General features: G+C 46.5%; 1 protein-coding gene across 1 annotated transcript in view; it reads left to right on the forward strand.

Moving 5' to 3' along the window:
• The window catches only part of LOC148093461 (microtubule-associated serine/threonine-protein kinase 4-like), a 255,318-nt gene that overhangs the window by 201,785 nt on the left and 32,299 nt on the right, over nt 1-21,234 (forward strand). The gene's annotated exons all lie outside the window — the stretch shown is intronic.

A 21,234-nucleotide genomic window follows, 5' to 3' on the forward strand; every position in this document is an offset into this window, starting at 1 on the left:
CACACCTATGCACATACGTGTGCTTGACAGAGAGAGAGGGAGAGAAACGTAGACGTGAGCGTGAAACATCGATGGGCTGCCTCCTGCATGCCCCCTGCTGAAGACCGAGCCTGCGACCGGTGGGCTGATTTTAGAGAGAGGTGGGTGAAGGGTGGGGGCACTCCTCCTGGCTTCCCACAGTGGCAGTGGCAGTGATGTGGGAGCTCCATCACTAGCCGTCCCACCGTGGGGGCGGTTATTAGCGTGGTGTGGCTGGAGGCAGCCCTAGACCATTACCCTGAAAGGACCCGGGGCACTGGTGGGGTTCAGGTGCAGTGTGACACGTCCTAAATTGCTGGCACACGCTCAATGGTTCATGTCGGGGAGCCGCCTGGAGGGCATGGCAGGACCGCGGCGCGTCCCTGCGGCCCTCCCCGGCGCTGGGCCTAACGCGCCTGCGATTCGGGAGCCGCGTCGGAGACGCCCTGCAGGAGTGTACGAGCTTGAGCTCGCAACACATTTGCTCTCCTGCTTGGAGCGCAGCGTCGGTGCTTTGGACTCAGGCTGTCAGGGACACACTCCGTTCTTCGCCTTTCTTCCGATGGATGTTTAATTATCATCATAGCAACAGCAGCCTGCAGTGCACAGGTTTGGGTCAGAGGGCGGAGCATCGTGTCGTAAATATTCACCGCTGCGCTGTTATTCCAGGCTCCAGCAGCACAGAGAGTGGAAAACGGTACCGACGTGTGAGGGCTCACGTGTGGCGGGGAGACCGGCAGCAACTTGAGGAACAGCTAGTGCCGAAACTCGCCTCAGCCCCCGCGCGTGGGGGTGGGCCGGCTCCGCGGCGGGAGGCCCGGAGGGCTTCGTGGAGGTGGGGACGTTTCCGCTGGCTGGTGAAGGGTGACGGGTGCTGGTTAGGCAAGGAGGGTGTTCCTGGCAGGGGACACAGCTGGGCGGGAGACGGTGCGGTGGCGACCCTGGGCGCACCCTTTTCAAGGCGCGCGAGGAGTGCATGCGAGAGTCGGGAGGCGACAAGCGGAGCCCCAGAATGAGGCCGTATTGCGGGATTTGGACTTGCCTCTCACAGTAGGAAGCCACCGAAAGATTTTACCAGTTGTCAGCTGTTCTGTTAGCCATTCATGAGGAATGCCTGAGAAGAGGCCGTGAACAGCCAGGAGGTGCGAGGGATGCTGCTGGACCCCCATGTTGACAATGAAAGTGGAGAAAAGGCAACTGAGGGAAGAATCAACGGGACGTGGTGACCTGTCGGGCTGGTTGGCAGAAGAGACGGAAGAAGCTGGAGGCGACTCCTAGGTTTCAGGTGTTAGGACTAGAAACAGATCAGAGCAAGAAATAACACTGATTTTGGATGGTGAGAAGATGATTACTTGGCTCTGTGTATCTTTTTTTTAATATATCTTTATTGATTTCAGAGAGAGGAAGGGAGAGGGAGAGAGAGAGAAACATCAATGATGAGAGAGTCATTGATGGGCTGCCTCCTGCACGCCCCCGACGGTGGATTGAGCCTGCAGCCCAGGCATGTGCCCTGACCGGGAATCGAACCCCGATCGCCTGGATCCCAGGTCGACGCTCAACCGCTGAGCCACGCCCGGCCGGGTGGCTCTGTGTGTCTTGACTTTGAAGCACCTGTGGGAACCTCCAAGGTAGAGATTTCAGGAAGCAGTTGGACATATGGACTTAGACTTCCAAAGAGAAGTCAAACCTGGATATAGATCCTGAAGTCATCCCCTTTAAATAATTAATTGAAATAGACTGTGAGTAAAGAGAGAGCACTTTCTCCCAGACTGAACTGTGTTAGAATAGTTTTCAAAAATTACTATAAAGTGTATTTTAATACTTATTTTGCAAGACTGGTTAAAATTACATAGAGAACAAAATAGTCTTACGGTTTAGTGTCAGGCCTTGAAAATAATGTATCCAATTTTGAAGATACAATTTGTGGGGTTTTTTTGCAAATTGCTTCCAACTTTGACAACTTGCCTACAAGTTTCATTGCGATACAATTTTGAAAAGGCACAATGAAACCTCTCAGACTGGAGGCTGTGATGGAAAAAGCAATTCATTCTTAAATGAGGATGATGAGGGTGGAATTGTATTGCTTGAAACAGTGAGTGAATTTAAGACCTGAGTGAGATCACATTAAACTCAGCCAAGATTTTTGTTCCATTTGAATGGACCATCGGTAATTGAAGATGGCGATGCAACCGAGAAAGGCACATGGCATGTGTACAATTTTATCAGTTTTCTGACACCCTGTTTCCAGTTTGTGTATGTATACAAATCATATTTATAAAGTGAACTTCTTCTTATTTTTATTTATTTTTTTTTGGCAGCAAATGAGGATCCAAGCTTAACTTATTAGTTGCAACACTTTCTGAGATCCTGCCTGGTAATTTAGTATGTTGAGGAGTTAGAGGTAGAATGTATTAGAGTGATCACGATGTGATTATAGAAAACATTAAGTATTTTTTAATGGATTTTTTTTTTAGCTTAGCACTCAAAGTTAGCGAGCTATCAGCTAAATCTAGAAATACTTTATTTTATATCATTTTCATCTTAATGATATTTTTCATGATGAGATAGTGCTAGTTTTGCATTTTCTAATTGCCTGGTCTCTAATTTTAGCATTGTCGTGAAGGTAAAGATGGGATAATACCATTGATTTGAATATTTACACGTTTCCATTAAAACTTTATTCCAAATATACATTGTTAAGCTCACAAATTCATTTTCCACAAACTGATTAGCAACCCAACTGAAAGACATTATGGTAAATACATGTCAAACTTGGGCAGTTTGATAGATTCAGTTATTTCCTTACTTTTTCACTCCTCTGGATAAAAGCATACATTTACTCCCTCGCCCAGGCCTCAGGGCCTCATGCCGGCAAGAGACCGCTTTCCGCACTTGACTCTGACTCTGGGCTCAGCTGGATGACTTGCTTTCGCCAGTGAGCTATTGGTGAATGTGTCACAAGCAGAGACTTGAATGAAATACACTTACGCAGTTAGACGTGCCCTCTTGCAGTTTGGTGATCTGCCATGAGAAGGACATGTCCTGGTGGCCACTGCGCAGTTAGTCTGGGCCCCAGAACAACCTCCCATGGAGCTGACCTGTAGAGGCCTGCAGCCAGGATCCAAGCCCAGCAGACCTATCGCTTACCTGCAAATGTGAGAATAAATCGATGGTAAGCCACTCCTTTTGTGGTGGGTTGTTACCCAGCATCATGATGACAGTGATGACTAAATTCAGAGGCCAGCTGGTGTTGTGATGAAGAGCAGCGGCACTAACGTCTACTGGACAAATGTGTGACTGTCAGCCCACCACCTGCCTGCTTCATTATTCTGGGCATGCTACTGTTTTCTAGACTTTAGTTTTTCCATCAGTAAAATGGGAATTCCACCTAGTTGTAAAAACAAGTAAGATGTATGCGTCTAAATGGCTTTGAACATTGTCAAGCACGTAGTAAGAACACAGCACGTGGTCAAGGCTGTTGCTGTTTCTAGACAGCTGAGCCTTCCTCTCCCTCTGCTCTCCTTGCACCGGGTAGCTTTGCGGCATCCTAGATTTGTGACTCTGACGCAAGTTAAAACTGTTCTGAGGCTTAGTTTTCTTTTCTGTGAAATGAGGACACTGCTCTGGCCGGTGTTGCTCAGGTGGTTGGAGCATCGGCCCATGCACCCAAGGGTGGTGGGTTCGATTCCCGGTCAGGGCATGTGCCCAGGTTGCAGGCTCAATCCCTGGTCAGGGTGCCTGTGGGCGGCAACCGAGCCATGTTTCTCTCACACTGATGTTTCTTCCTCTCTCTCCCTCTTTCCCTCCCTCCCTCTCCCTTCCTCTCTAAAAAATAAAGTAAATACACATTCTTGGGTGAGGGTTAAAAAAAATTTAGTTAAAAATAAATAAATTAATTAATTAATTAATAAAATGACACTAACACTTACCTGGAAGGATTAATATGAAGACTACAGCAAAGGTAGGCAAGTATCTAACTGTCCTAGTCAGCTCAAGCTGCTATAACAAAATAACTCAGATGGGGTGGCTTAAAAAATAACCATGTATCTCTCATAGTTTTGCAGGCTGGGAAGTTCAAGGTCAAGGTGTCACAGATTCCCAGTCCCCTGAGAGCCTGCTGCCTGGTAGCTTCACATGGTGCAGGCAGAGATCTCATCTCTTCCTCTTTTTATAAGCACATTAATTCTGTCACGAGGACCCCACTCTCGTGACCTCATGGCTTCATAGGCACACCCTGATTACCTCCCAAAGGCCCCACCTCCACGGAATTAAGGCTTCAGTATATGAATTGGGGGGCGGGGGAGGGAACAGACATTCCGTCCATGGCACTGACCATGGCTAGGTGAGTGGGTGCTCAGTAAAAGTAGCTTTATTATTATGTTCACTCTCCATATATTCCTTTATTCCTTCCTTTATTTATTTCTTTTAGTTGAAGTCTCCATGCCTAGGTTTTGGGAGTCTGCTCTGAGCCAAGCATAATACCTCACACCTTTGACTTTCCTCTGTGTTTCTAGATTCCCTGCGTTTATTGACAGACAGAAGACTGTGGAAGGCAGGAAATGAAAGAATAAAAGTGCTACAATTAGAAAGGCCCGATACACTGAGAATGTCATTCAGATACTTAATACTGTGTATTAACTATTTTTGTGCTCCTGTTGGCGTGAAAAAGTAACTTCTTTGGAATAAGAGCATTTATAAAGGGCACAGAGTTGCTAATGTGGAGCCAGTAAGGGCTTTTGATTAGAGGACTGAAAAGTGCTCCTTAGGAGAGCTTCAGCGTTGGCGTGCACTGGAGGGTGGGGGTGGACTGACAGTGGGGCTCATATGTCTCCATTAATCAATGTAGTGGAAACGACATACAGAATGTCTCTGTTTTAGAAGCACAAAAGCTGCTAAACTTACCTCTTTGCCTGTGAAAATGTTTAGGTGTGATCTGAGTTTTGCCCGTGTCTCCCTTTTGTGCAGTGTTACCGTGAACAGCTTTGCCTGTTTCATCCCCACGTGTGTGCTCACTGCCCACCTCACCTCTTAGCCCCTGGTGTTGTCCAGATTCTGTTTCATAGAAAACCTGTGCCCTCAGCATACTCGCTTTGAAATTATTTTGATCTGTGTCAGCTGGACTAGGTTTTGAGCGGTGGATATTAACTCCTATTTGCCACTTTCTCTGGAAGCTGATTGACTGATTTGGGGTGGAGGAGAGAGGAGAGTCTATAGTTTGACCAGTGTCACAGAGCTTGCCTTGCAAGCTATAGAAATGCTCATGCCGACTGCACTGGGAAGCCCACAGAGCTCACACATTCAGTTCTTTGTTTTCTTCCGAAAAATAAGCGTTCAGAATTCACGCACATTCTATTATTCATGTGTTTTGTATTTAGGCTCCGCTCCTGTGTGTGGATAAATCTTATCACCATTATTTAAAATTTCATGAATGAAACTTTGCACCTCTAAGGCCACACTAGCCTAGACAACCTGAAGCGATCCAAATAATTTGGAATGTCGTGCTTACAGGAGACCTTGTGTGTTTCTGTGTGCACGCATTTACATATATACACCTGTGCCGTTGCCTTAGCTACAGCTGTTTTTATTTAAATCTACTCCGTAAAATTCAAAAAGGCCTTATGTCGTTTTGTCCCCGGAAGGACCTGAACGGTCAGTGTGGCAGTCACAGGGCTGCCGTGAGCTGGAGCCTTGATGCCTACGCACCTGCTTGGTTCGGTTGTCGCCTGGTTAGCGGCCCTGACGCAGGGCCCTGTTTCCTGCCCTGCCCATTCACCTGCATCTGCAAGGCAGTCTTCCTGCACTTCCCATTGGCCAGCTACCTTAAAGGAATGTTGTGTGTCACCAAGGCAGGTCCTCTGTCCTTTGATCTTCTCTCCAGTTTAGCCTCGCTGGAACCGTTAATGATTTCAAGAATCCCTCTTTCCTGAGCTAAGGCCACCTCACCCATGACAGAGGTGAGAATAACGTTCCCAGCCGGCCCGGAGCCCTCCCAGGAGCTCCCTGCCTCCGCCTCTCGGCCCGCGGTGACCGTGTCTGATAAAGCCCTGGGCAGTGGGAGGCGGCCATACCGCGCTAGGTGTGAGGGAGGGACGCAGACTTGGGTGAAATCCTTTGTTAAGCCTTGTGTCCTCCTAGAGGAGTATTGGGGATGCTGTGGAGCCAGCTTCCTCTCACGTTCTGGGAGCCACATGACAATGGACTCGAAGGTTCTGTAACCCCCAAATAGGGCCAGTTGTTCTGGGAAACTAAAACACTTTCATGTTCAAAATTGGGCCGGGGCCCATCTGTGCCCGAGCCGAGAGCAGGGAGGGGCTGCCCCAGCACTGTGATGGGCACTCTTAGCAGTTATCTCAGTTTTCGGCTTTCTTGTCAGGCCCTCAGGTTTGCTTCTGCGGATGCCCGGGGTGGGGGGCGGCGGGGGGTGAACAGCCGCTGCATCATTTCCTGCCTCCGCACATGAGGAGGGTGTCTTTGATTATAATAGTCCTTCCTGTCATTGTCAGATGCTTTCCTTAAGTTGTTCTCAGCTGAACGCTGGTGTGAAGCCGGGCATTCATCTTTAACAGCTGCTCAGTCAGCCGAGTGTGTGTGTGTGGGGGGGGGGGGGGGCTCTTGGTTTCTGCTTTCCCCAGTTTGCCCCCTGAGTTTTCTCAGTGAAGGACTATGTGACCTTTTAAACCTTCAGGCACATAATCTTCTTTATTAAAAACAGCACTTCTTTGGACATAGCCTAAGAATACTGATTTGGTTTGAGAAAGCATCTTTGGATTTTACATGTCTATTGAAAACAGTGATTGGCTACATTCTTCTAGCGCCTTCTGCTGTTCCTGCTGCGGACTTACAAGCTCGGAGAAGTATTTAGGCTTTTCATCATTGGACCAGTCTCCTGGGAACATGCATTCACTCACCCAACAGATATTTGTCATGGGTTTTTAATTTGTGCAAGGCTTGGAGATACAAGGGCGAACATGATACCAAACCTTTCATCTCCAGGAGCTTGTGACCCAAAAGTGGAGGAGGCAGACTACTAGACAATGGCATGTGGGGTGATGGGTGTCATGATGGTTAGCCTGTCCCAGAGGAGGTACTTAATAAATGGATGGACGGATGAATGGGGTGAATAAATTGAATGCCATGGGGGTGCATAAGAGGACACTTTCCCAGCAATGGGGTTTTCAGAAGCATAACATCAGTGATGGAGGTTTGCAGCTGATTTCTATCCTGTTAAGTTCCAGGAAATTCAAGGAGAGATATCTAGTAGACAAGAAGGCTGGGCGTGAACTTGGAGAGATAAGGGCAAAAATGTCCTGAAGATAGAGCTGTGGGGAGCATCGTGGGTGTCACCCGAAGCCTTGGGGGTAGATGAAACCACCCAGTGAGAGTCTGAGAGAAAGGAGGGCCTGGAAAGTAACCCCGATCCATTAGGGTCAGTAGTATTGAGCAACACTTTATTAAGGACCAAATTAAAAAATTAAAAAATAGAGAGGTTGATTCATTTGACAGTTTGTTGGCTCCTACTTCAAGGGTGCTCTGCCTACAGCTGTGGTAACCCTCGTAAGCATGAAAGTCATTGAGGTTTTGCGTGCCAGGCACCATTCTCCGCGCTTTCCATGTGTCAGCTCACTTCACTTCTGCAGCAATCCCCTGAGAAAGGTGCTGTGAGCCCCCACTTTCAGAGGTGAAAATCGAGGCATTAACTGACCTTTCTGGGTCTCGAAGTTCATACAGGTTTTAAGTGGCAGAGCCTGGCTTCAAACACTAGATGCCAAGATTCAAATCCTGGTAGTTTGACCCCATTCTTAACGGTCTTATGATTTTTTTTTTTTTTTGCCTCCCTGAGGTGGACAAGACAGACAGCTCAACTGATAATTGTCACCTACTGTGACAAGCTCGGTAGAAGTTGTGTCAAGGATAATACGGAAGCCTGGGGACTGGCATGGCAGGGCGCTCCTGTGAAGGCAGCATGGATAGAAGTGGCAGTGAGCTCCAGTCATCCACACGCTCCCAGTCACCTCGCGGGGCGAAAGCTGTGTTGTATTTTTGCAACTCTAGGCTTAGATATCAGCTCTGGATATTTATCCATGGAAGGCAGGATGAAATAATGCCACCGCCCTGAGAGGCAGGCTGTGCTGGCCTAGGGAAGGGCTGCTAGTTTGTTGCTAGAAATTAACAACTTGGGTTCTAGAGAAAATTCAGCTCATGGATAATTGTAAATTATACAATTGTATCAGAAGAGGTGTGCTGTAGTTTTCAGTCTCGGGGGCTTCCTCTTGCAGCCTGGAGGAACCGCATAAGCTGCTGGTGCATGGAGAGCCCTGCTAGTCAACAGAGAAGAGAATAGGGGAAAAGATGGGTGATTTTAAATTTTAGTTGCTACGTAAGGTACTTCTCCCCCTTTGCAGATAAAGTGTGAAAGACCTCCGAAGAGATCTGGTGATAAAATGGTGTCTAGGAACAGTTCTTACTTTTATTACGGAAAATAATTTTGAGTTGGAGCCTGTGCCTTTGTATGACTTAAGCAAGCGGAGACCTTCCGAGTTAGGAGACGTGGCTCTCCGACGGGCAGCACTTGCGTGGCACTCGTCCTTTCTAGTCCCTTCTTATCAGCTCCTGATTTGCATCTGGTTGTGGGAAAGCTAACTCGTGTCCGGATCTAGGGGAGCACATGACGTAAACTGGGCCAACCAGCATATTCTGTCCTGCAGACCACAGTGACTACAGGGGTGGCATGGGGCTTAAATTGAGCCTGGTAGGGTTAACTTGTGTCCCTTTGTTGGGAATGTCGAGACAAAGATGCTTTTTCTCTTTGGGCATTAAGAAATACGTAGTCTAAGAGTAGCTCGAAGCTATTTTGGTTGTATGGCAGTGCCATGAATAGTAGGGCCAAGAGATGTAAGGAAACCGGGTCCTCAATAATATACGGCTGCTCAATCAACTTTTTAATTGAGCCAGTTGCATTGGGTAGTTTGTTACTTAGAACAAAAATAATCCTATTTTGTGGTTTTTATTTAGTTGCTATTTGCTTAAGGTAGTGAGTTTTCCTTTTGCATATTTGAAATTTTTATTTTAATGTCAAACTAAACTTAGTATGTTTCTCCCCTAAAATACGTTGCTTTTTCTTCTATAAAGATGTCTTACTTGTATTCATTTTACAATAAAAATATGTTTTAATATGTGAATAATTTGTGAAGAGCTCTGTAGAAGGAGCACAAAAAAGGTGATATTTAAGGATTGAAAATTGTCAGTGACATTTGCAATTAAAATAATAAAGTATTTTCTTCTTTGAGGAGTTAGTATGTTTGTGCTTTTACTCTGCTGACCTCCTAAAAGCAGGCAGATATTCTGCTTGTTTAGCAAGTAAAGAATGATTAGGCATGACTTCTCTAGCGATCAGTTAGCCTACGTTGTTATAATTTTTATCCTAAATGGTTTGAAAGTGATAAGTAGCTGATGCCGCAGGTCAGCGTAAAGCTTTCTGTCATCATGCCTGTTATCATTGCTGCTCCAAACAACCTGTTCGCACCCGCGGGCGCTTAGCTGCAGTGCGCCAGGGTTGGGAAGTGCGGAACCAGGGTGTCCTGGCTAGTGATTTTATTTTTTAGGATCCTTAAACATTTAAAAAAAAAAATTTACCTTTATTGTTGAAAGTATTCCAGATGTCCCGTTTTTCCCCCATTGCCCCCCTCCACCCTGCCCCGCACCCCTCCCAGGCCCTCACCACACAGACAATAGTGATGTTTTAAAATCCTGCTTCTTTTTCATCGTCCTTCCCAGTTTTCCTCTCCTTTCCGGCACACTGACTTTGTGAAATGTTCTCAGGTTTGTGGTCCGTTGTGCTCGCAGTGGAAAGTCAGTTCCTCGGGTGCTCTTGGCAGGCCACACTGTCCGTCGCTGCGGCACTCGGCCCGGCGCAGGCAGGGCCCGGGGGCGCAGAGCGGAGGCTGTGTGGCGCGGGGCGGCCTCGTGCCTCCGCCGGTGGACGGGGTGGGGTTGGCGAGGGCGGGCCTCTGCAGAAGGGGAAGCCTGTTTGAGTGGGAGCGGGTGGGATGATCGGGGCATCGTTCGGGGCCTCTTGGCCGTCTCTGAGTTGCGACAGCCACGCTGGAGCCCTGTGCCCTGGAGGCTGACCGGGACGCAGTTTTTGCAGTTGAAAGAGATTCTGAGGGCTCGGTCTACTTTGTCCTGTTTACTCCATTCTGAGCCCCCCCCCCCCCCCCCGTGGGAGCTTGAGGAAGCAGCAGAGCCTGGATCCATCGCCTGGTCCCCCCGGGAAGCACCCCGCCTCGGCCTGGAGCTGACCGCCTCTCCCGACGCCTCCCTGTGCTGTCTCCTCTCTCTCCTGCCTCCCGCGTCCCCCCATCTCCGCCCACCCCCGGCCTTGCCTCCCGCCCCCTTTCTCTTCTGCCCCTCGGTTCCCCTCCTCTCTCCCCTGCCCCACCTCTCTTGACTCTGCCTTTTATTTTATAATTAACCTCCCCCTTTTCCTGAGTTTATTTGGACAGTTCTCCCCCCTAGAGCACCAATTTTCCGCTCTCAGCACCCAAGCCAGCTAAGGAATCTCTCTGCAGGTCCCCATCACGGCTCAGCTCTTGTCAGAAGCCCGTCCTCCTGTCTCTCCCCACACCCGGAGGCTGTAGAGTTCTTGGGATTAAGATAATTGTCTTGTCCCCTGTTATATCCCCAATACGTGGTCAGACATGTGGTAAGTGATCAATAAAGTTTGTTATTTTCAAGGGTTACGTTCCAGGTGGTTTCGATTCTCTTTGTGTCTTCGAGACAGTCTGTTGTGAATCTATGGCAGGTATTGTTTTCTTAATCAGAGCAGAAAGTTTAAAAAGGAATATAATTTGATAAAAGCTGTGTGTGAAATACAGGAGACTCTGTCAAGGTCCATTCAGATGTTAATGGGGTCCTTGGGAAAAAGCATATTACCTCACAGGCATGAGGCAATTATTTATAGTGGTTACATCAGCCCGAATAAAGATGATAAATTCTGGATCCCGCCCCTGCACATCCTCTGACTCACTGAGGAGTTCCAGGTGAAGAATCTGTCTGGTTTGCCTTTCACTCTGGAACTCCTCCAGGGTCGAGGGGTAGAGCTTTTCTGTAAAAAAGGGTTAGTTGTTCAACAGCTAATGCCCGAGGTGCTTAGAATTAGAGAATCATAGAATTTCAAATCCAAGAGAGAAACCGTAGGTGTAACCTAGCTTAATTCCTTCATCTTTCAGCGAAGAACCCTGAGTTTCAGAGAAATGAAGTGACTGACCCCAAGTTATCGAAACAGCGAATATCAGAATCAAGGTGTTTTCCTTCACAGTCTGTGCTCCCTGCCATCCTGTGCATAGCAAATGCTGGAGCTCTTTTGTGTGGCTGTGTTTGAACTTTTAGATACAAGCCAACCTTGGAGATAGTGTGGCTTCCTTTCCAGGTCACCACAGTGAAGTGAGTCCTAACCTTCCCGCTGGTAGATGCTCTTGCCATCAATGTATAAAAAATGCAACATCTGTGAAGTGCAATAAAATGAGGTCTGCTTGCAGTAACTTTTAAATAAGAAAGTGGTTCTAGCCTGACAGAAATGATCCCATTTCAAAAAGTTCATTAATATCCTAGAGTGAATCTTCTGATTTAACTTAATTATAAAAGCCTGTCTTAAGTTGTGTCCGCCCCTCATTTTCTAGACTTTGAATAAATATGTATTTTTTTTAACTGTTTAATTATATATTTCAGAAAAGTGAAGGAAACTAAAACACCCTCAGGGGCTAGAAACATAAGATAAATGTATAAAGCCCACTAGGGGCCAGTAGGGAGTAGTGAGGCCTGTGGTCAACGTGGAGAGCACATGTCCTTCCCAAAGTCATTCAAATTCCATTTTTATTTGGAAACCCTAAACAGAACTTGTCTATAACCTTTGAAGCTTGTGTTTGTGATTTCTTTCAAATCTAGGCCCTCAAAAAAACTCCGTGTGTTTGTGCGTGTGTGTGTGTGTGTGTGTGTGTGTGTGTGTGTGTGTGGAGAGGGAGGGGGAGGGGGAGAGGGAGAGAGACCCGTTTTAAGCTTTTTAAAAAACACAACAGAAACACACTGCATCCAAGTGGGGAGAATCTTCTCTTGGAATAGGGAGAGGGTTTCTCTTGCCAGGAGAGGTTGCTTAGGCAGTATTTATACTCAGGCAGGCTGAACATTTCCCCATAGATGGTAATCTCAGTCTTTTACAATTTAGAATGGCTTAAAATCATTCTAAAAACAAATGAGATTTTAGCACGGTATTCTATCTTGGCTCTGTTTTGTATGTGTGTATGTGTTTAAGAACCACAGTCCTATCTGTTTATTTATCTATTTACTTGTATCATTGGAAAGACTTCGCACACGGGCTCAGAGATGAGAAAAAGAAGCCAGCAGAGCGTCCCCTTAACTAGGGTTTAATGGGAGAGTGGGCAGGGGCAGCCTTCTAATTGATTAGGCTGCCAGGCAATTTGAACCAACCGTTAGTTACAAATTTTTGTTACGCAAAATTTAACACCCGTGACAAGAGCCATGAGGATGCTGCAAGCAGCCTCCGCTGCCTTCTTTCTGTGCTGGCCCTTGCTCTTAAAGGACAGTTTAATTCGTGTGAGATACTGTTGCAGCTTGCTGTCTCTTTCGTTCCTTGGGAAATGACTCTTTGGAGTCACCGTTTCCTTAATGTTTTAAAAACCTACGCTACATATCTAACCCCTTTTATGTTTATTTGCACCGTGCATCACAGGGCTGTTACGGAGCGTGCACTCCTCTCTGTGGGTCTCTCTTTGTATCAGTGTTATCTTGCTGCAGGTTTCCGCCTGCACGTGGACATTAATTAATTGCGGAAAAATTTTTTTCAAGAGCAGTTTCCATCTACACCTTTCCTTTGGACTGTTTTAAGATTTTCTAAGTGCTACTTAATTTCATTGTATTGTTTATTTTAGAGCTAGAGAGGTTCTGAAGAATTACCTGGTTTGAACCCCCTTATTGTATGTGGCCCAAAGAGGTTATCTGACACTAGCTAAACTCCTATTATTTTTAATGAATAATGACTTCCATGAACAGTTTTAGTACTGGGCTCAATGCAGTGAAATATTTTGAAAATACATAATAATAACCTTTCATAGTGTAGTGAATACCAACTAAATATTAGATGCTCTGCTAGACTTTAAAAAAATATATGTTTTGTTGATTTTTTAGAAGAAGGGAGAGGGATAGAGACAGAAACATCAATGAGAGAGAAACATCATCAGTCGGCTGCCTCCTGCACGCCCCCTACTAGAGATCAAGCCCGTAACCCTGGCATGTGCCCTGATCAGGAATTGAACTGGTGACCTTCTTGGTTCACGGTTGACGCTCAACCACTGAGCCACACCAGCTGGGCTCTGCTAGACTCTATATGTATAGTAGCTCTAATCCTCAAAATCACCTGGATAGACATTATTTACCCTATTTTATAGACGAGGAAATTGAGGCACAGAGATGTTCAGTGAATTGCCAGGACATCATAGGGCTTGTCTGTGTGGACACAAAACTATTATTTCTTTGACCTCACAATTTATATTTGTCTTCTATAGTGGTCTGGTCTTGTCTTTTTCCAAAGTGGTTGGGCTGAAGACATTTTGCAGAGCTGAAATCCATAATTTGCCTTTTTTTTTCTTAAATTTTATTTTTGTTTAAAATATTACAGATGTCCCTTTTTCTCCCCAATGACCCGCTCCACCCCGTCCCATCCCCCTCCCCAGTCCCCCTCCCCACCATTGTCCGTGTCCTTGGGTTGTGCATATATGCATATAAATTCTTTGGTTACTCTCTCCCCCTCCACCCACCCGCCCTCCTCCATGCTCTTCCCCCTCCCCCCCAAAATTAGAAACACAGCTACATTTTTATATAGAAATTATCATTCCAATGCAAGTTCACAAAGCTCAGTTGTGTGCAGTGAGTTTACAAAAGTTGCAGAGATGTGTTAGCATTCTCCAAAGGACACCCTAATAAGGTATAAACGATCTTCTTTCCACCCTACACAGAATTCCCATTATATTCCTTGTGGTGAGAGAGTAAAGGGGTATGTGGAAAATGTGCTGAGATAAAGAGGGAGCACAAGGCCATTGGGCCTGAAGTTGGAAAACAAGTTGGATGACATATTCTCCTTCACAGTGTCACAGTGGGTGGCATCCAGTGGTTGAAGTCCGAAGGGAGTCTGAGGGAGGGTGGTTAATGCCTCTGAAGTTCTTTCGTGATCCCCCCACCTCTGTTCTGAGTTCTGTATCGCGTGGCTTTATGCCATGACTGGGGGCAGTCAAGGTATTGCTTCTAGTGGAAGCTGACGTTTGCCCAGGCCACGGCTGGTTAAAGATGGTCATAGGAACGGGAAGAGAACAGAGGCCTGTTCGAAAAGGCTGCGTCACCAGTGTGATAATTTAGTTAACATTCTCCCTGGGATGTTTAATTATTCTAGTCGTATGGTTTTGACAGGTCCAGGTGTGCCCGTGTATGTTTAAACTGGTCACTGAAAAATCACTTCCCCTTGTCTTTCTTTTTCCATTTATTCCGATGGTCATATTTCTTTCCCTTTTTCCCAGAACTGTGAGTGATGCTGTGGGAAAACTGATGGTATTTTTTAAAATAAACAAACAGGACTCAAGAAATATGCATGAATAAGCAAGGGAAAGCTCCTGCTTTTACCCGTTTGTTCTTTCCAGTTAGTGCCGCGTGCAAGGGAAAAGTTCTCTCGTGAAAGACGGCGGTCTCACATAAGAGATACTGTTCAGTGACGTTTGAATGTTTGCCCTGGGTTTGCTCAGTGGTCACCGAGCCTCATCGGAGGGTAAGAGGAGAATGGAGGCTTCCACGTCGTTGGGTTGGAAAATATTACAGAATGTTTGGACATAAAGTTTTCCAAATCACTGCTTCATGGGTTTTCTGCCTGTGGGAATAGTTTTCTGAATGAAGGGAAGGAAAAGGCCCAATTCCTGTAAGAATTTTTGTGGTGAAGAAAAATCAGAATTCTTTTCTAAATATATGTTATGTTTTGAGCAGATGGAACAAACCTTTAGGTATCTTGCATTGAACACAAAATGCATTAATAGAATGAAGGCATTTAATTACATATCTAATCAACCACTAACAAAGGCAGCAGACATTAAACATTTATAATAAGCCGTAGTTTAAAATGAGTTAGTGAAGTTACATAAACAGGTGTGCCAAAAAACTTTGCAAGCTTGCCTTTTCCAAGAAGGCAGGGTCAGTGTCTCCTGGAAGTGAGCTGTGCGTCCCCACTGCCCAGCACAGAGTGCATGCTTATTGAATGAGCGTGTGAAAGAATTAGAATTAGACAGATATGCTCTGTCTAGACTCTGTCCATGTTGGTGGTGACTTTTATCATGGATAGCATGGATATTGGTTAGCCGTGGGTACGTAACAGATGATCCAAAACTGTAGCTGCTTTGGACAGCACACGGTCATTATATCACAATTTTTGTTGGTCAGGAATCCAGTTGCAGCTGGATGACATGGCTCAAGGTCTCTCACAAGTTTAAAATCAAGGTATTGTCTGGAGGGGCAGTCGCCTCAAGGCTGGGCTCGGGGAGGAGCTGCTTCCAAGGTTATTCAGGTGGTTGTTGGGAGGGTTCAGCTCCTTGCCGGTGGTTGAAACAAAAGCCTCAGTTTCTCCCTGGGTGTTGTCCAGGGACTGTCTTTCCACCTTCTGTTCCTTGTTATGTTGGCTGTGGGGAGGCTCACGACATGGAAACCCACTTCCATCAGAGCGAGCAAGTGAGACAGCAAGCAAGGCGGAGTCACAGTGTTCTGTAACCAATCTCGGAAGTCACACCTCGTCTCTCCTGGTGTATTCTAGTCTTGATAAGTGGACCACTAACTCCCCACTCTAAGGGAGGAGACTACCAAAGGGCAGGAATCCCAGGAACGGAGGGCCACTGGGAGCCATGTAGATGCTGCCCACCCGAGTTGGAAAAGGGAACGGGTTGGGTACTGGGAGCACCTCCACAGGCTGGTGATCACCCCACTTCATGACATTATTGTCTTTTACATGCCATGACTTTAGCTCAGGTCACATTCATTGACGACAGGGAACTTACCTTGTTCATTTTTGTGTCTGTAGTATGTATGTTGTTTAGCGCTTTATTTAAAACAGAGTAGAATCCATGAATTAGAAAAAAGTCATTCAGAGCTGGCCTAGATGGTGTTTGTTGCGTACTTTGCCTCCTTCTAAAAGCAGAGCTGGAGGTGAGGACTTGAGGCCAAGTAGGAGGGATACAGAAGGGAAGCCACTAGAAGATTACTGCAGAGATTTATGATTTTTATTTCACTTCACGGGGACCTCCTGGGACATACATCGAAAGAAACCCTCCCAGGATTGTGCGTCCAAAGGACTGCTTACAGGAGGCTGCCCATGAGGAGTTAGCATCTCGCTCCTGGCCGAGCAGGTTCCCGTGGTCTTGGAGAGTGCCTGCGGCAGAAGCAGGAAAATTCACACTGGGTGTGCCTGGGGCAGGACACTGTTCTCACCAGCGTGGCCTGAGTTTGCTGCAGCTGAGGCCGCTGTCGGAGGGGGCGTGGGGGGCATTGGGGAGGGAGATGCAGTCCACTCGTGCTGTCTGCCACACTTGCAGAGGGGGCCTGAGGCTGATCACAGGTGGGATCACAGGTAGACCTCAAAGGTCAGGATGGGGAAGTGAGGGAGATCAAAGACCTGTTTGGTCTTTCCCTAGAATTTAACAGGATAAAAGGTTTTGTCCAGTAGTTTCTGGAAGATTTATGCTATTTTATTTTGCTTTTTGCTCTTGAAGGAAAGGAAAGTGAGATATTGATCTCAGTTCTGAAGAGTTACTAATTGCCTCACATGTGCCAGTCAATGTCCATGCTGTCTGGAGGGAAAGATTAGAGATGCCTGTGTGTTGTCTTCATCAGGAAGTCACACTGGCCAATTGCCTTCCTGATTTTAAATCCGATTGTCTCTGTATCTGATTTTGAATCCAACACTGTGCATTTACACAAAGACAGCCCTTGTGCCCGTGTTACTGAAGGACGATCTTTTGATTGTGCTCTAAGTGTTGACCTAGGCAAGAGTCATGCTAACACCTAACATAACCAGCTGTCAAATATGATCCTTTAGAAATGTGACACATTCATAAGACACTGAGAAGTGTAGAGAGTGATATACCAAACACCCGTATACCTCACATCTAGGATTAAGAAACATTTACATTCTGTAATTTTTTTTCTTCAGAAAATGTTTTTAATGAAAGCAATGGAACATTGTAACAAGAAAATAAATTTTGAACAAAAGAAATATAACATGACTGAAAACTCATCTACGGCTCTCTTAGAAGCAGACGATCCTGCAGTTAAGGTTTGGGTTTTAGTAGATATTTTCATGTTTTTTATAAAGTATCTCAGCACATTGAGGTCACTGGACTTAAAAAGCCAAGTTGAGCAGCTACCTTAAAAAAGTGGTTTGATATATATTATTATTGATTGATTAGGACTAGTGAGAGGTTCTTTCGGGTAGTGGTTGAAAGCACAGACTCTGCCTGGATTTGAATCTCAGCTCCACTTCTTGCCAGTTCTGTGACCTAAGGCACATTTAAAAAATGCCTTTATAGCATTATTTTCTCATCTGTAAAGTATAGGGATAATAATTGTGCTCATTTCATAAGCTTTTATGAGGATGAGAGTGGTTAATGCAGGTACTGTGCAATAGAACCTCGCACACAGTGAGGGCTTTATAGAACTGTTACTTATTTAAAAACCTGCTCACAAGAATATTTACTGTCCTCTAAGGACCTCATAATTCGATTGAGACAATAAAATCTGCCACCCTGTTTTTTTACTGTTATGCATGAAAAGAGGTTCATCTGCCTTATGGCCCAGCAATTCCACTTCTGGGTACATATCTGAAGAAACCCTAAATACTAATTTGAAAGAATATATGCACCCCTATGTTCATTTCAGTGTTATCTACAATAGCCAAGCTCTGGAAGCAGCCCAAGTGCCCATCAATAGACGAGTGGATAGAAAGTAGTGGTACATTTACACAATGGAATATTACTCAGCCATAAAAAATAACGAAATCTTACAATTTGTGACAGCATGGGCGAACCTAGAGGGTGTTATGCTAGTGAAGTTAAGTCAGAGAAAGACAAATACCATATGATTTCACTTATATGTGAATCTAAAGAGCAACATAAATGAACAAACAAAACTGAAACAGACTCATAGATGCAGACTGATGGTTGCCACAGGGGAGGGGTTGTGGGACTGGGTGAAAAAGGTGCAGGGATTGAGAAGCACAGAGTGGTAGTTACAGGATAGTCCCGGGGATGGAAAGTACAGCGCAGGGAATGTAGGCAATAATATTGTAGTAACTATGTATGGGGCCAGGTGGGTACTGGAAATATCGGGGGACCACTCTGTAAAGTATATGATTGTCCGACCACTGTGCTGCACACCTGAAACTAATACAGAATATTACTGGATGTAAAAAAAGCCTGTATGCAGTAGGACAAAAATAAATGGGATAAGAAATGAAAAAAATAACACGAATGAAAGAGAAGAGGCAGGTTCCCTTTTAGAGCAGTGTGGCTCATCGCTGGAAGTCACAGAACACCCCTCACCCTCCTGGGAGCGTTAGGACAAGTGCTCCTTCAGGATTACACATCAAGGAGGTGGAGAGGAAAGCCTTCGGAGTTTCTTCCATACCCCTGGCTGCGGAGGGGGAGCGCCCCTTCCTTCCGTGGGCGTGGTTCCCTGCCCCCGGCCTTGTTTTCCTTCCCGCTTCTCCCCGCCACCGGTCCTGGCTCCACTCCCCAGGCCTCAGCGCGGCCCTCCTCCGCTTCCCCATCCTCTAACTTAAAAACAAACAAAAAGAGCCCCTCGTTCGTTGATTGTGCAGCCCGTTTCCTTCCTGTTTTGCAGTCCCCGGGCAGACGGCTCTGGGACAGGCAGCCTGGAAGGCAGGGGCCTGGGAAAGCGCTGCGTCCCTGTGCAGGGCCCAGCTGCCTCAGGCGGCCCACAGGCCCGGGGCCCGGCCTGGTGCTCAGAGGCGGGCTCGGCGGCCTCTGCCTCTAGTCTGTTGTCTGCTCACTTATTTTCAGGTATCCCTTGCATGCTTTTGTTGCATGTGATATTCTTTTATGTTAGAACAAGGGATCTGAGCCCTGGGTCGCCCCACGAAGCCTGGAACCCCCGGGTCGCATCTAGGCCCTGTTGCTGTGTTCATTCATTCGCAGGTGTGGGAAGTGCTCCAGATCCTCAGGAAATCAGTTATGTGGAAACGGGTCTGCGTCGGAGGTGCCGAACGTAAATCAGCAGTTACTGTGAGCCACCTCGATACCGCGGGCCGGTGCTGAGCATGGAAGGTGCCGTTTATCTTATAGCCCTACGGGGGTAGCTGTGGCTGTGCCCATTGTGGGTCTTTGGACCTTTCTGTTACGACAGCGGGCCTTCAGCGTCCTCCCCGGGGCGAAGCCCAGCCGCGGAGGTACTATGGAGAAAACAAAATGTTCTCCAAATCAAGGTCTGTCTTGGGGAGGCTGGGGGATGGAGTCTAGCAGCGCCTCCTGAGCATGAGGATGGCTCTCTTTGCACCTGTCCAACAGGTTCGCGTCTTCTAAGCACCGAGGGCCTTATTGATGAGGGGGAGAGGCGAGGTGACCCCTCGTCTAAATACCTCGCCCGAGAGTTTACGGCGATGCTGTGGTAAGGACATCGTCGTCATTGTCTTACCGGTTAGCAGTGTTATCTCAGGTGTTCAGTGTTGTCATTATTGGGGCGTGTGCGTGGACCCCTGTCTGTTTCACAGCTGCAAGGTGAGGGAGAGGTCACTTGACAGCATCCTGCCCCAGTCTGCAGAGCTAGGCTTCCTTCCGCTTCTGGGACCCTGGCCACTTCCCCGAAGCCTGCTGGGAGAGGTGAGACAGGTCAGGACGGCTTTGAGGGCTATAGTGCAGCCCTCGCTTCATTTGAAATGAACGAGTCTGATTATTAGAGCCATGTTACTTACCAGCAATAACTTCCTTTGGGCACCACTTAAAGCCATGTTGAAAATTTTATTTTGCCTTCAGAAAAAGGTATACTTTTAAATCCCACCCCCCCCCCGACTTCCCTGTGGAAAATTGGTTTTCTTAATTTAGCTATCTTGTAATTTTTCTCATTAAAAAATGTGTGGCATGTGATAGCATTAGATCTTTTCTAAATTGGAGTGGCTTAAGTGGGCTGACATATGTGCTGTAGTATAATTGTGCTGTGTTTTTGGAGCTCCAGTGAGTAATTACATCCATAAACTTATTGTCTATGGTAAAATATGTTAACTGGTCTCTGACACAAAATTCATTAATTTGAATCAATATATAATGTTCTGAAATGCTCTAACAAAGGATCAATGACTGATGGGTCTGATATAGTCCAAGACCCAAATTTACTTTATGGACAGCAGTAAACGTAAACATTGTCTAAATAGTGAGTCAATACTGTGATTCCCCAAACGCACATACTGTGGAGCCTGTATGAAATTTGAACTATGACATGGGCTCAGTAATCGAATTCACTCATTTTTGAAACACGGTATCCTGAATATTTTTGATCTTTACAATGCTGAGCTACCTCTCAGAAATGGTCTTGAAACTTTAAACCTTCAAACGCTTCCTGCTAGATGTGGATGCTGAGGTCCTGGAGGCTGAGGGAGGGGAGGCACTGGCCCTCAGCGACGTCTCCTTTGCTCCCTAAACCTCAGGGAGTCCCAGAGCCACCTTCTCCATGGATCTTGGCAGATCCCACGGCAGCTGGCTTTCTGCTCTCCTAACGTGGAAAACCTTTAATAGGCAAAGAGAAATGTACCTGGGCTGGGAAGGACATTTGAATTCAAAGTAAGAATTTCATCAGGAACCCAATCTTTTGACTTGAGACTGCAGACCTACCAAAATTACATTCAAGTGAGGAAAGGAAACCCCATCCTTAGCTGTGTGGAGCTTTCACAGATAACACCTCGTTCACCCCCTCAGCATTTCTGAGAAGCCAGAGCCAGGGAAGAGCAGTACGTGTGGCCTCTCCTCCCATCCGACGATCCCCGTCCGCAGTGCCTTGGCGCTGACTCATGTCCCGCACTCAGCAGCCGGGCAGGCCTCGGGGACAGCGCAGGCTGAGCAGAGGGGGGACAGGGAAGCAGCTCCTGCTGTTGCTGTCCTTAACTTTTGCTCA

This window comes from Miniopterus natalensis, chromosome 3, assembly GCF_054644295.1.
Source record: "Miniopterus natalensis isolate mMinNat1 chromosome 3, mMinNat1.hap1, whole genome shotgun sequence".
Taxonomy (NCBI): Eukaryota; Metazoa; Chordata; class Mammalia; order Chiroptera; family Miniopteridae; genus Miniopterus; species Miniopterus natalensis.